This window comes from Sinocyclocheilus grahami, unplaced genomic scaffold (assembly GCF_001515645.1).
Source record: "Sinocyclocheilus grahami isolate Dianchi unplaced genomic scaffold, SAMN03320097.WGS_v1.1 scaffold740.1, whole genome shotgun sequence".
NCBI lineage: Eukaryota > Metazoa > Chordata > Actinopteri > Cypriniformes > Cyprinidae > Sinocyclocheilus > Sinocyclocheilus grahami.
In genome coordinates, this window is record NW_015505919.1 from 190,970 (window position 1) to 204,279 (window position 13,310).

General features: G+C 36.5%; 1 protein-coding gene and 1 long non-coding RNA gene across 2 annotated transcripts in view; one reads left to right on the forward strand and one right to left on the reverse strand.

The window, feature by feature from the left end:
• The window catches only part of tmem178bb (transmembrane protein 178Bb), a 101,200-nt gene that overhangs the window by 73,009 nt on the left and 14,881 nt on the right, over positions 1–13,310 (reverse strand). The gene's annotated exons all lie outside the window — the stretch shown is intronic.
• The window catches only part of LOC107560720 (uncharacterized), a 13,689-nt gene continuing 4,662 nt past the window's right edge, over positions 4,284–13,310 (forward strand). The window contains exons 1-3 of the long non-coding RNA XR_001605763.1: positions 4,284–4,420; positions 8,761–8,875; positions 9,104–9,234. This is a non-coding gene — a long non-coding RNA (uncharacterized lncRNA). The remainder of the gene's footprint in view (positions 4,421–8,760; positions 8,876–9,103; positions 9,235–13,310) is intronic.

The window sequence follows — 13,310 nt, forward strand, 5'->3', positions numbered from 1 at the left end:
TATTAATGCAAATTAAAAAGTTATATTTACTCAAATATTATTGTATTTTTAAATTTTAGAAAATTTTAATATGTATATAAATTATAATTAAATATACATTTATTTTTAAAAAGGTTTTTAATTGTTTTTTTTAATCAACTTTTTGGTTTATTTTTCAATACATGTAAATGAGCTCATGTAATTAAAAAAAACATTAAACAAAATTAAAAATATTATTTTATTTTCTAATATTGAATAAAATTTAAATATTTCTATAAATTAAAAGCATGTTTATGATTAATATTAAAAAAATAATAATTTTAGGTTTTTAAAAATGTTTGTTTATTTATTTATAATACATTTTTCCCCACTAGTTTAAATTTTTGGTGGCATAATTGTCATGTTGTGCTAAATACCCACTTGTCCACAGCACAAATAGATTAAATTTGATCAAAACATCTCATTTACAGTATACAAAGTGTACTTTGTCCAGTGGTTTTATCCGTGCTGTGTGGTTTATTTGGAGCGTTTCACTTCCAAATATCTCATAAGTTTACTGTGGGCTGTGTGATGACAAGCAAGGATTACACCAAGTAGTTTGGCATAGCAAGAGAATTGAAGATTTAAATCAAATACATTTAATATTCATCTCTACATCTTATTGTTCAACGCCAGTGATTTCTCCATGAGTGTTTAAGGTTGCAGACACCTACAATACTGTAGGTGTTACACATACAGACTAAATTATGCAAAGCAAAAAGTTGTTTGTGAGTCGATAAGTATATGCATAAACCCGCCCTGAGCCTTTTTGCCCCACTTCCTGGAGCTTGAAAGCTTGTGTTCCCTCCTTTTTGATCTGCTCCTTTCTCACTATTTTAGTGAGGCTGGCTCGGCCAGCCGTTTAATTAATGTGAACAGAACGTTACTCTCTCCATTCGTCTTTCTCTGCGTGCTTCTCTCCGACTTTGAGTGGTACGTTATCTTCCACTTTCCCAGAGCAAACCTCGTTGTTAATTAAAAGCTGCCACGTCCTTCTTACGGTGCAGCCATTTGAAATGAAGCCTTTCTGGGAACTATAGCCACACGCTTTTCCCCCTGAAGAGGACGAATAGATCCTCGGCACATCCATCTTTATTAGAGCATGTGTGTTAGTCGCTGTAATGTAAAATAACAGCTTTAAAATGGCAGCAGGGCAAAACACCCCCTAGATTATCTTTTGACTCATTTCTGAGAGAATGTCAGCAGGGAAAATGGTGTCCGATAGCAATTAAAGCTCACAGGGCTGAATGTCACACGATGTGGTGAAACCATTGAGATCGCTTAGTTTGGTTGAACTAATTTGGGTTTATAACAAGCTAAGCTGACCCTGAGCATAACACAAGTCAATAGCAGTGAAAATCATCAATCGATGCATGTGTAAACGAGTAAAATCCAATGCCAGCCATTCTCTCCACAAAGCCAAGTCTTGGAAGCTAAAGGGAGAAACGAGTAAAAAATGCTGTTTGTTTTAAATACGTCATAGCCGGGGGGCTTTGGCGGACAGCAGTGCCATACATTAATCAAGTTATTTCAGTCTCGGGCGTCCCTACTGACTGCCTGAGAGGAATAGCCTCGCGCTGGTTTCCAAACAGGTACGGCAGATGCTGCACAATTTTCCCATTAGATGAGAGGTACTAACTTAATTTTGGTTATTAAAATGTTTTATTATTTAATTGAATTATTTTAATCTTTAAATATGATGAAATGCAAGGTGTTTTATTGAAGAAAATAAACTGAAAGCTTAAGTTTTCAAGATGGGATATTTAATCAAATCTTGTAAACTAGCTACTGGAATAATAATAATAATAATAATAATAGTCCTCCTTTTTGGCTTAATTTCACTCTTTACTTGAATCATTTTATTACTAACATTGCTAAAGTATATATATCATTTCTGCTGTAAATTAAATGGGTATTTCTTTGGCTCTGCTTGAATATAGCTTTATTATCTTTAATTCATTTTCTGAATATCACACATTATTAAAACATTTTTCCCACCTATGACATTAAAGTTGTTTATATCATTTTCCATTTTTGTCTAATACAGACACATTTATATTTATTCCTATCATGGAAAACACTAAAACTGAAGATGATTTTCAAGATTTCTGCTTCTGCACAACTGTGTCCTTCAAACCAAATGAATGTCTAAAAATGTAAATTCTCCTTTTTTCTATACAGAATCCAGAACTGTGTCTCATAATTTCTGATGACAAATCCTTTAAATTCATAACCCGAACATGCACCACACATATTAAATTGAGCTTAGCAAGCATTAAATTCATAGTTCTCGTTTAATTCGTGGAAAATTGTCATATGATGGGGTTGGAGGTCTGTAATAATGTTGAAAGGACACATCAGCATCCATATTTGCAAACTTCAGCAAATTCTCGCTTTGAGATGAATCATGGTAATGCCAAGAAAGTCATTCGATTTACGGAGATTTGTTATATTAATCTATTGACAGGCGTAGTTGTTACACACGCAGCAATATGCTCATGTTTTCTCACTCGGTCTTGGGTTTTCTGAGCAGAATAGCAGACAGAAAAATGATCCATAAATACTGTGACTTTGTAGGCTGGCACCATGGAGCGTGCCATCTTTATCCACAATCTGGTATGACTGCTTCCTTCCTGTATGTCACCTCACAGATGGGGCGATTACTACGGTGCTGTCAGTCCATTTGTACACTGTAACTACTTCACGGATTAGCATCTCACCGAAGGCAAAAGCTGCCTGCTTGTCAAACGAACGTACATTTGGATGTGACTAGAAATTTGTGCTTTCACTATATAGCAAATACTGGATATTGTGTAAGGGTGTTTCCAAATAAGTTTGCACAGGTTTACAGTTTTGCATTGCATTCAAGTTTTTAAATTCATGTTTATGCCTTTCAAACTCGTTTTGTCTTTGACGTGTTTTGTCTTATGATGTATTTTACATTACATTACATTTTACAATTCTGCTGATTTGTTACCAAGACAAAGTGTTATCTAGCTGGCTAACATGGATGAGTTTTTTTAAGGGCAAACGTGACTCGTTCTGTTCTTGAAAGCATCAGTAAGACTGTGTTGAAAACTACAAATCATTCAGTACTGTTTTGCATTATATGCCATTGCCATGCAAAAGTGGAGTCACATTACAGCTGTATAATTTCCATACTGGTATTTTACAAAAAGAATTGAAATTTTAAAGTGCAAAAACTGAAAGTGTATTCTTGTCAAATGTATTCTATACATAATTTTCATTTTACGTAAAGTTTTACATTTTGAAAAATCAGTTTTTACAATGCATATGTAGCTGTTTTGTGTAAAGAAAATAAAAAAAATTTGTGTCAAAATGTTTTTTTGAAATGTTTTATTGAAATGTAATGAATGTCTATAAAATATAAAAATACATTGCAAAAACAATTTAAATATATATTTTGTGGTGAGGCCAGTGAAAAACAGAAACAGTTGGCCTTAATTATTATAACATTATAAATAATTTCACCAAATGTTTGGGATGAGTATGACTTTTTATATATATTTTTGGAAAAAGGTTTCTTATGCTCATTAATAGTTTAAAACAACTATTTCTATTTTAACATCTATATTATATTTCTGTTTTAAATGTAATGTATTCCTTTTTTCAAGATTCTTGGAATAGACAATTAAAAAGAACGGCATTTATTTGCAATAGAAATCTTTTGAAACAATATTAATGCTTTTACTGTCATCTTTAATCAATTTAATGCATTCTTGCTAAATAAAAGTATTCATTTTCAAATCTTACTGACCCCAAACTTTTGAACTGCAGTGTATTTTCTTTGTTTATAAATATACTATTGTTCATTGTTAATTCATGTTTGTTTATGGTATATAAATTAATGAATATATAAATTATACAACTTAAAATGTTAAAAATATGCAAAAATTGTAACTTTCATCTAGGTCAGTACTCTCAAAAGGGTATATTTGTACCTTATGTACCACTAAAAGATTTATAGTAGCACCTTAAGGGTACATATTACTACTCTAAGATACTAATATGCACCTTTTAGGAGTAGATAAGACAGAAAAATGTCTCTTTAAGGGCACTGCCCTAGTGATAATTTACAGAAATTAACAATAGTCTGAATCAGCGTGTTTCTGTGATCTACCTTCCTGCAAAGTTCAGCTCCAACCTTAATCAAACGCACCTGAAGCAGCTAATTAAGATCTTCAGGTCAGGATACACAGGTATTGGTCATTTTTATTTCATGAATGCATTCATTAATGTTAACGTTGGATCTGGATTCAGATGGTTTTATGTCTTTTTCACAAACTCCTGATTGAAAACGCAAGCTCTAGAGGACGACAGAAACCTCTAATGACTGAGCTTTCAATAGATGACGACAATCTTCAGATAGTTCGAAACGAAGGTACAGTGCTCATGAAACCTTGTGGGATGTTCTGTAAAAATGTAAGAATGCTTTTCCATCAAAAAAAACAAGCCGTCCTCCTGTGAAGTTAATTATCCGCAGTCATTCTGTACCAGATCTCTGAATTTGTACCCCACTGAAGAAAAGAAGACCATATTCTCTGCTCCTCTGTATCCGTCATGCAGTGTCAGTTCTGTGCTCTTCCATAACACATCTTACACACTCCAGTGTGCTTTAGCTCACAGCACACACCACATTAATACACCCCTGTACCCGCTGTTAGAAGCAGGAATTCAATTACAGACCCAATGTGGAGATGGAGAAAAAGCAGCGACCGGCTGACTGAGACTCTCTCCATCCCTTCATACTGGGCTCAAATTAATGAATCTCATTCATGGGGAAACTCAGAGGTGAAAAGAAGCATTAAACACTCAACTTTTTCAGCAAGATCGGGAAACGTATGCAGCTCCTAATGACTGGAGTGCTGCCAACAGGATGTCGAACGTGGATTCTGTTTCAGTTGCTGTTGGAAACTGTGCCAGGCTCAAGTGACCTAAAATGTATCAAGTCTGTTTTGCTGCTAGTCTAGGTCATTAACACCAGAGACTGAGGTTGGAAGTAGGAAATTGAACAAAGAATGTATAGGCTTCACATGAAAATATTGGTTATGGGGGATTCAGAAGGCTTCAGCTCTCTGAATATGTTGTCTGACAACTAAATAAGGTTGTTTGCTGATCATATAATTGTTTTAATGGCACACAGTCTGCTAACTTAAGTCAACATTTTAGTGAATTGGTTCATTTAGGAAAACGATTCATTCTAGTTCCAACGTAGAATGTGTGCAATTTTAAGTAAAAAAAAAGAATCTTTCTTTAAATAATTTAAATATCTTTTAAACTATTATTTTAACAACTACTACTACTAATAATAATATTTTATAAAAATAATCATTTATATTTATTTATCTGAATATGGCTAATGCAGTCACCCCAACTAAGATCCTCATTTCGTATCAGATCAATAGTCCTACGTTTATGTATATTACTCTGTATAAATCATAGAATGTGCAATTATAAATAATTGCTATCTATATATGTAGAATCATAGCAGCAAATGGTAGCATTTATTTTAATTTATTTTTTATATAAATTGGTACAACAGCTAAAACAATAATAATAATAATAATTTTATATTACAATTATTTATATTACATTTATCGATCCTCATTTTGTACCGGATAAATAGTCTTAAGTTTATGTTTATTACTTTGTATTAATCATAGACTGTGTGCAAGTTTAAATGGTAAACAGAAATTTAAATGCTACAATTTGCTGATATGATTTTATAGATATATATATATATATTAATAATAATTTGTATTAATTTATTTTCTATTTCTTCAGTGCTGAGGGCTTGATTTGTGTGCATCAGGTGGCCATTCAGATCACGTTCATCTCCTGCTGGCAAAAGAGAAATGAGTTGAGGGGGGAAAAAATCAATGGGCTGTGTCCATCAGGGACCGTCATCAAAATTTTGATCAACTCTCAAGTCCCTCCTCCTCAAACCTGCAGATAATTGTGTTCCCTGTCTTCCGAGCCAATGTGACTTTAATAGCGTTAATCAGGTTTGTAATGTATCATTAGCGGAGTGAGGGACCTTGTCTGAACCTTGTCGCTGAGTGACTGAACAGACAAAAACCCAAACTGTCATTAACAATTGGCAATTACATGTGAAGTTTATGCCGCAAAACTCTTAATGGCCGTCCATAAATAATATCCCGATTAGATGGGCAATTGTAATCTTTGATTGTTGATAATTATGGGCCTGGCACTCAGAGGGAGAGTTTGCTCATAACACGCGAGAGGTTTCCTAATGTGTTTGTGTTTTGAGTGCCTTTGCAAAATTCACTCGATGAAAGCAAAACACACAATCAGACCAAATTAGCTGAGCGCTGGCAGTCTGTCGTTTCCGACGGGCTCCACCTTAGACCGAGCCGAGCATGTGAATTTTTGCAGATTGGATCCAAATTCATCCTATTGAAAACAACCAGTGGGCTGCTTTCCGATTTCATCTGCACTTTGATTTTCCAGGGTTTCCGCCTACGCTGTCTCTAGATTGAATTGTCTGATTTTTCAAGTTTCCGACAGCGTTTTGTAAGCTGTAATTCTTGCCGTGAACCTCATTAACATTGCGCCTATCACCTTCTGCCTTTGTTAGTTTTTGTTACTTGTCCTTGATCCACTCAGTATTATATTAAAACTATGAATAATGCTGCTGTTACAAGTGGCTGTGTGTCTGTTTATGCAAGTGTGTTTTTGCACACGTATATATGCATGGAGAGCAGCAGAGCCATTATAGAGAGCCCATGTGGAAAGGCAATTACCCAGAGGGCACCCTGCTGCAGCCAGTCGCAGAGCGATACAAGCAGCTTCTCCCCTCAAACCGCCACTGTGGCAGCCAGCAAAACTTCTCCACCCTCTGTCTCTCGCATGACTATCTCCTTTTCACTCCCTGATTTCACAGTTAGATTTACAGCTGTCACAGCGGAGGTCAAAGAGGAATGACATAAAAATCAGTTTCTATATCCGCCGCTCCCGGTTGATCTCGCTGGTGGCGTAATGACAGAGTGAAAGCTGCTGGTTTATCGGCGCAGTGCTGATTTTGTAGATGGCAGTGGGGGGAATGGTTTAATTACTAAAGCTGAGAGCCAATGGTGCTAGTAGAGTTGACACAGTAACACTCAAATTACAACTGCTTTTTTTGTGCACTTTGATGTTGCTGTTGCAGTGCAGAAAATACAGTCAAAAATCTGTTCAAGTATACTAAAAACACTGGTTATTCTTTATTATTTTATAAGCACACAGCTAAAATAATGAAGGAGTGGCTTCACAACAACTCTGTGACTGTTCTTGAATGGCCCAGCCAGAGCCCTGACTTAAACCCAATTGAGCATCTCTGGAGAGACCTAAAAATGGCTGTCCACCAACGTTTACCATCCAACCTGACAGAACTGGAGAGGATCTGCAAGGAGGAATGGCAGAGGATCCCCAAATCCAGGTGTGAAAAACTTGTTGCATCTTTCCCAAAAAGATTCATGGCTGTATTAGATCAAAAGGGTGCTTCTACTAAATACTGAGCAAAGGGTCTGAATACTTAGGACCATGTGATATTTCAGTTTTTCTTTTTTAATAAATCTGCACAAATGTCAACAATTCTGTGTTTTTCTGTCAATATGGGGTGCTGTGTGTACATTAATGAGGAAAAAAAAAACTTAAATGATTTTAGCAAATGGCTGTAATATAACAAAGAGTGAAAAATTTAAGGGGGTCTGAATACTTTCCGTACCCACTGTATGTATGTATGTATATGTATATATAACGGCTATATAACTGTAATATATTATGTATTAGCCAGACACTGTTAACATTTTTAACTTTATGTCTGGTATTTGGTTCATGTATTTATCCTTTAGTTTGTGTTTATGTGATGTGCTTACAGCAGTAATATCCCTAAGGCGTTGACTGACAGCCTTTAAATAAGCAGTGATGAGGAGACTGCTGGCCCTCTGAGACTTCAGTTTTGGGTGTGTGGATGTCACTGTTTGCCCTTCTCACGAACTTCGTTATCGTATATTCAATTATGTATCAGCTGGGGACCCGCAGAGCAAATGAGAAAGAGAGTGAGGGCACCATTTTCACTCATAATGAGGCAACAGGAAAAGCTTGTGTGTATGTGTGCAGTATACAAGTGTGTGCATACACTAACATTTGAGCAATATTTTGCATTCAGATTACCTGCTGAGAGACAATGAGGTAAACAATAAATCATATAAGATGTTTTGTTCTTGCAATATGGATTAAGCTATTCAAACAATGTCAAATAATGTAAATTTTATTTAAACTATATTTTTGGAACCATTTTTCTATATATTTAAACTGTTTAATTTATAAAAACGACATTTTAAAAACTAAAAATTATATTTTTATATTTTATATATATGACATTTTCTAAAGAAAAAAACCCACATCCAAGTCCACAAAATAAGATATTTCATAAAATGTTCTCGGCTCATTGGTCCGAGCATGTTGGTTTGGACCCCATTGTCTTTCATTGTATGGAAAAAGCAGCTAAAACATTCCTCAAAATGGCTTCTTTTGTCTTCCACAGAAGCAAGTCAGTCATACAGGTTTTGTAACCCAATGACAAGACATTTCATTTTTGTGTTTTCTAGTTAAAACTAGAGGTTTTGAATAATCATAAACCAAGCTCCACAAACTATGAAAGGAAATCTGTATTTCTGCTCTACTAGAAAATGATTTTACCCTATTTGTGGATTTTAGTGGACCGATGGAGCCGGGAGTTTGCTCTCTCAAACTGAGGAGAAGTGAGCGCCTAGCAACAGCAGCATGGCCGCCTTCCTATTACAGCCCAGCGAGTTAATGGCAGCTCCCTGAGGTGAGAGAGAATTCCATCTCCCTTCTCCGAGTGAGTATTCTCGTTTTCCTCCTCCGTCTCTCCAGGTAAAAATGGCAACATGATGCTGTGCTCTTGATTTTTATTTAGTCCACACCTTCTAAAATCCTCAACCTCTGCGCAGACATCTATCCCTCGCCGCATACGTAGTGGCGTTATTTGTGATGCCGATATCGATCCTCTGCTGTTTTCTTGTTATCTGCTTGTCAGTTTGCCCTCTGGACAGCAGACCTTTGGGAATGTGAAAAAAGCTGGATGCTAAGACTGAGAGTTTCACATCCCTCAGTCCTCTGCTCATCTGAGTGGTCCGCTCATCGCCTGAGGCTGTCCGTCTGATAAAGGTGTGCCCAGACAACTCCCCACTGACTGTCCCCTTGTTCCAGAAGTTACCCTACCCTCATTTCTCTGACTGGACACAGACATTTACAGAGAACCTGAAATTATTACATAAGGGTTCTACAAAATAATTTGTCACTAGGTAAAAATGATCATATATTATTTTTAAATCTTGTTCAAAATTATTTTATGGTGTTTTATTTTTTACCAACAATTGGAATAGAATAGAATACAGCCAGTAACTAATTTATGTTTTTATTTTTATTAAAAAATTTTATTGGATGGCTTTTATTTTATGATTTCTGGTTGTATTGCTGATGTAAATTATATAGTAATGTTTTTTGTATTATATTTAGGGCTGTCAAAATTAACACGTTAATAGCGCGTTAACATAAAATCATTTTAACGGCACTAATTTTATTAACACACGATTAACGCAGCATGCATTTTCTGGTTGAACAGTGTTGCCAACTTAGCGCTTTAGTGACTTTTTTTTGTTGTTGTTTTTTTTTCAAAAAAAGCATCTAGCGACAAATCTTTAGGGTTTTCTGAGATTCACCAGTACTGTTGCGCGAGCGCAAGGTCTCTCTTTCCCAGCGCGCACACACCTATGTGTTAAAACGCATATTACACTGAACAAAATTATAAACGCAACACTTTTGTTTTTGCTCCCATTTTTCATGAGCTGAACTCAAATATCTAAGACTTTTTCTATGTACACAAAAAGCCTAGTTCTCTCAAATATTGTTCAAAAATCTGTCTAAATTTGTGTTAGTGAGCACTTCTCCTTTGCCGAGATAATCCATCCACCTCACAAGATGCTGATTAGACAGCATGATTATTGCACAGGTGTGCCTTAGGCTGGCCACAATAAAAGGCCACTCTAAAATGTGCAGTTTTACTGTATTGGGGGTTCGGGGGGGTTCCGAAAACCAGTCAGTATCTGGTGTGACCACCATTTGCCTCACGCAGTGCAACACATCTCCTTCGCATAGAGTTGATCAGGTTGTTGATTGTGGCCTGTGGAATGTTGGTCCACTCCTCTTCAATGGCTGTGCGAAGTTGCTGGATATTGGCAGGAACTGGAACACGCTGTCGTATACGCCGATCCAGAGCATCCCAAACATGCTCAATGGGTGACATGTCCGGTGAGTATGCTGGCCATACAAGAACTGGGATGTTTTCAGCTTCCAGGAATTGTGTACATATCTTTGCAACATGGGGCCGTGCATTATCAGGCTGCAACATGAGGTGATGGTCGTGGATGAATGGCACAACAATGGGCTTCAGGATCTCGTTACGGTATCTCTGTGCATTCAAAATGTCATCAATAAAATGCACCTGTGTTCGTTGTCCATAACATACGCCTGCCCATACCATAACCCCACCGCCACCATGGGCCACTTGATCCACAACGTTGACATCAGCAAACTGCTCACCCACACGACGCCATACATGCTGTCTGCCATCTGCCCTGTACAGGGAAAACCGGAATTCATCCATGAAGAGAACACCTCTCCAGATGTGCCAGATGCCATCGAATGTGAGCATTTGCCCACTCAAGTCGGTTACGACGACGAACTGCAGTCAGGTCGAGACCCCGATGAGCATGCAGATGAGCTTCCCTGAGACTGTGTCTGACAGATTGTGCAGAAATTCTTTGGTTATGCAAACCGATTGTTGCAGCAGCTGTCCGGGTGGCTGGTCTCAGACGATCTTGGAGGTGAAGATGCTGGATGTGGAGGTCCTAGGCTGGTGTGGTTACATGTGGTCTGCGGTCTCTGAAATGCCTTTGGAGACGGCTTATGGTAGAGAAATGAACATTAAATTCAACAGCTCTGGTGGACATTCCTGCAGTCAGCATGCCAATTGCATGCTCCCTAAAAACTTGCGACATCTGTGGCATTGTGCTGTGTGATAAAACTGCACATTTTAGAGTGGCCTTTTATTGTGGCCAACCTAAGGCACACCTGTGCAATAATCATGCTGTCTAATCAGCATCTTGATATGCCACACCTGTGAGGTGGATGGATAATCTCTGCAAAGGAGAAGTGCTCACTAACACAGATTTAGACAGATTTGTGAACAATATTTGAGAGAAATAGGCCTTTTGTGTACATAGAAAAAGTCTTAGATCTTTGAGTTCAGCTCCTGAAAAATGGGGGTAAAAACAAAAGTGTTGTGTTTATAATTTTGTTCAGTGTATGTTGCTTCTCTAATTTTACATACAAGTATAGCCGAAATCACAGCACAGCTATTGTCTTTATTTTATGTGTAGCCTATTTGATTTCATCAGATGACGGCACGATTAGAAATTAAGATTTTTATGCAGATTAAGATTTTGGAAGGGAGAGCTGGTTATGTAGTCTTAAAGGATCGCGTTTCAGTCACTATTTCATATTAATTCTGTTGTCTGACAACAGAAACAGTAAAACATATAAATGAAAACAGTTTTATTGAGAATTTAGCTGCATTGAAATAAAGTATGTGGGCACAGAGGCAAACAAATGTAATAATAAATGTACATTTAGCATGTTCAGAAGAAGTGAGCTGCCCTGTCGTGCAAATAATGTAAACAGGCTTGTGTAAGTAAATTAACTGCTCAGTGCAAAGAAAGAGAAGCAATGGGAACCTGGTATTTCTATGTTCTTTTTTCATGTGTCTAATAGACATGAACAAGGTCTTTGAAAAACATATATGACCTTTGAAACATGTCTAGTCTTCATGCTCTATGCTCACTATGATTTCACTAATAATAAACATACATTTACATTAGGCATCCATATTTGTCCATGCCCTTGTTGATTAGAGTATTAAAAACTTGAAAAGTATTATTTTAAGGTACATTTAGAACAGATAAAAATGTGCAATTATGTTGCCATTAATGACGAGTTAACTCATGACAATCATGCGCTTAATCGCGATTAAATATTTTAATCGATTGACAGCCCTTATTATATTATATTATATTTATTATATTACGCTCACAAAGGCTGCATTTATTTGATGAAAAAGTACAGTAAATAATTTTTTTTTAAAAGTCACATATTTGTTGCTACCCTCATTTCTTTGATTGGACACACAGATTTACAGAGAACCTGAAATTATTATATAAGAGTCCTCCAAAAAAAACTGTCACTAGGCAAAAATCATCATGTTATTTTTAAATCTTTTTCAAAATGACTGTAAAGTGTTTTTCACGAACAATAGAATAGAATAGAATTGTAAAAATTATTTATCATTTAAATTTTCTTTAAAAAAACAGGTTATTATCTTTTCTAAAGGGGTCATATGACGTTGCTAAAATAACATTATGTTGTGTATTTGGTGTAATGCAATGTGTTTATGCAGTTTAAGGTTCAAAAAACACATTATGTGGAAAATAATTTTTTTATTGTTGCTCCTCTATGCCCCGCCTTTCTGAAATGCGTAAATTTTTACAAAGCTCATAGTTCTGAAAAGCGAGGTGTGCTCTGATTGGCCAGCTATCCAGTGCGTTGTGATTGGCTGAATGCCTCAAGCGTGTGATGGAAATGTTACGCCCCTTAACGTGATGCCGTGTCCTGGCGCGACAAGACAAAACCAATAAAACCCATTATAAATGAGGCATTTGTTGCATCCAGTGGGGACATAATTACTGATTATAATGACTTATACTGTCTTTTTACACGCTGCGTATCATGCCACGTAAACATAAAACCATGTCTGCATTTGTGATCGGAGAAACGACAAACAACAAGCGCTACTCTACACTGCCCAAAACACGCGTTTGAATCGTCAGTGGCAAATTATTTAAATATAAATATGTAGCGTCTGCGTAGGATCATGCATGAGCGTTGGACTGTTTATGGCTTAAGAGACCCCTTTTAGCCTTTTGACATTTGCATATAAATTACAGTTCTGGTCAGAGACTTTACGTTCGTATAGGGGTTTTAAATTGCCAGATGGTTCTTCGCCGTCAAGAAGATTCGAACCAGCCCCCACTATCATCCCCCAATCTGATTTCAAACACATTCCCAAAGAGCTGTAAATGGCCAAACTAACACACACACACACAAACTAACACACACACACACATAAA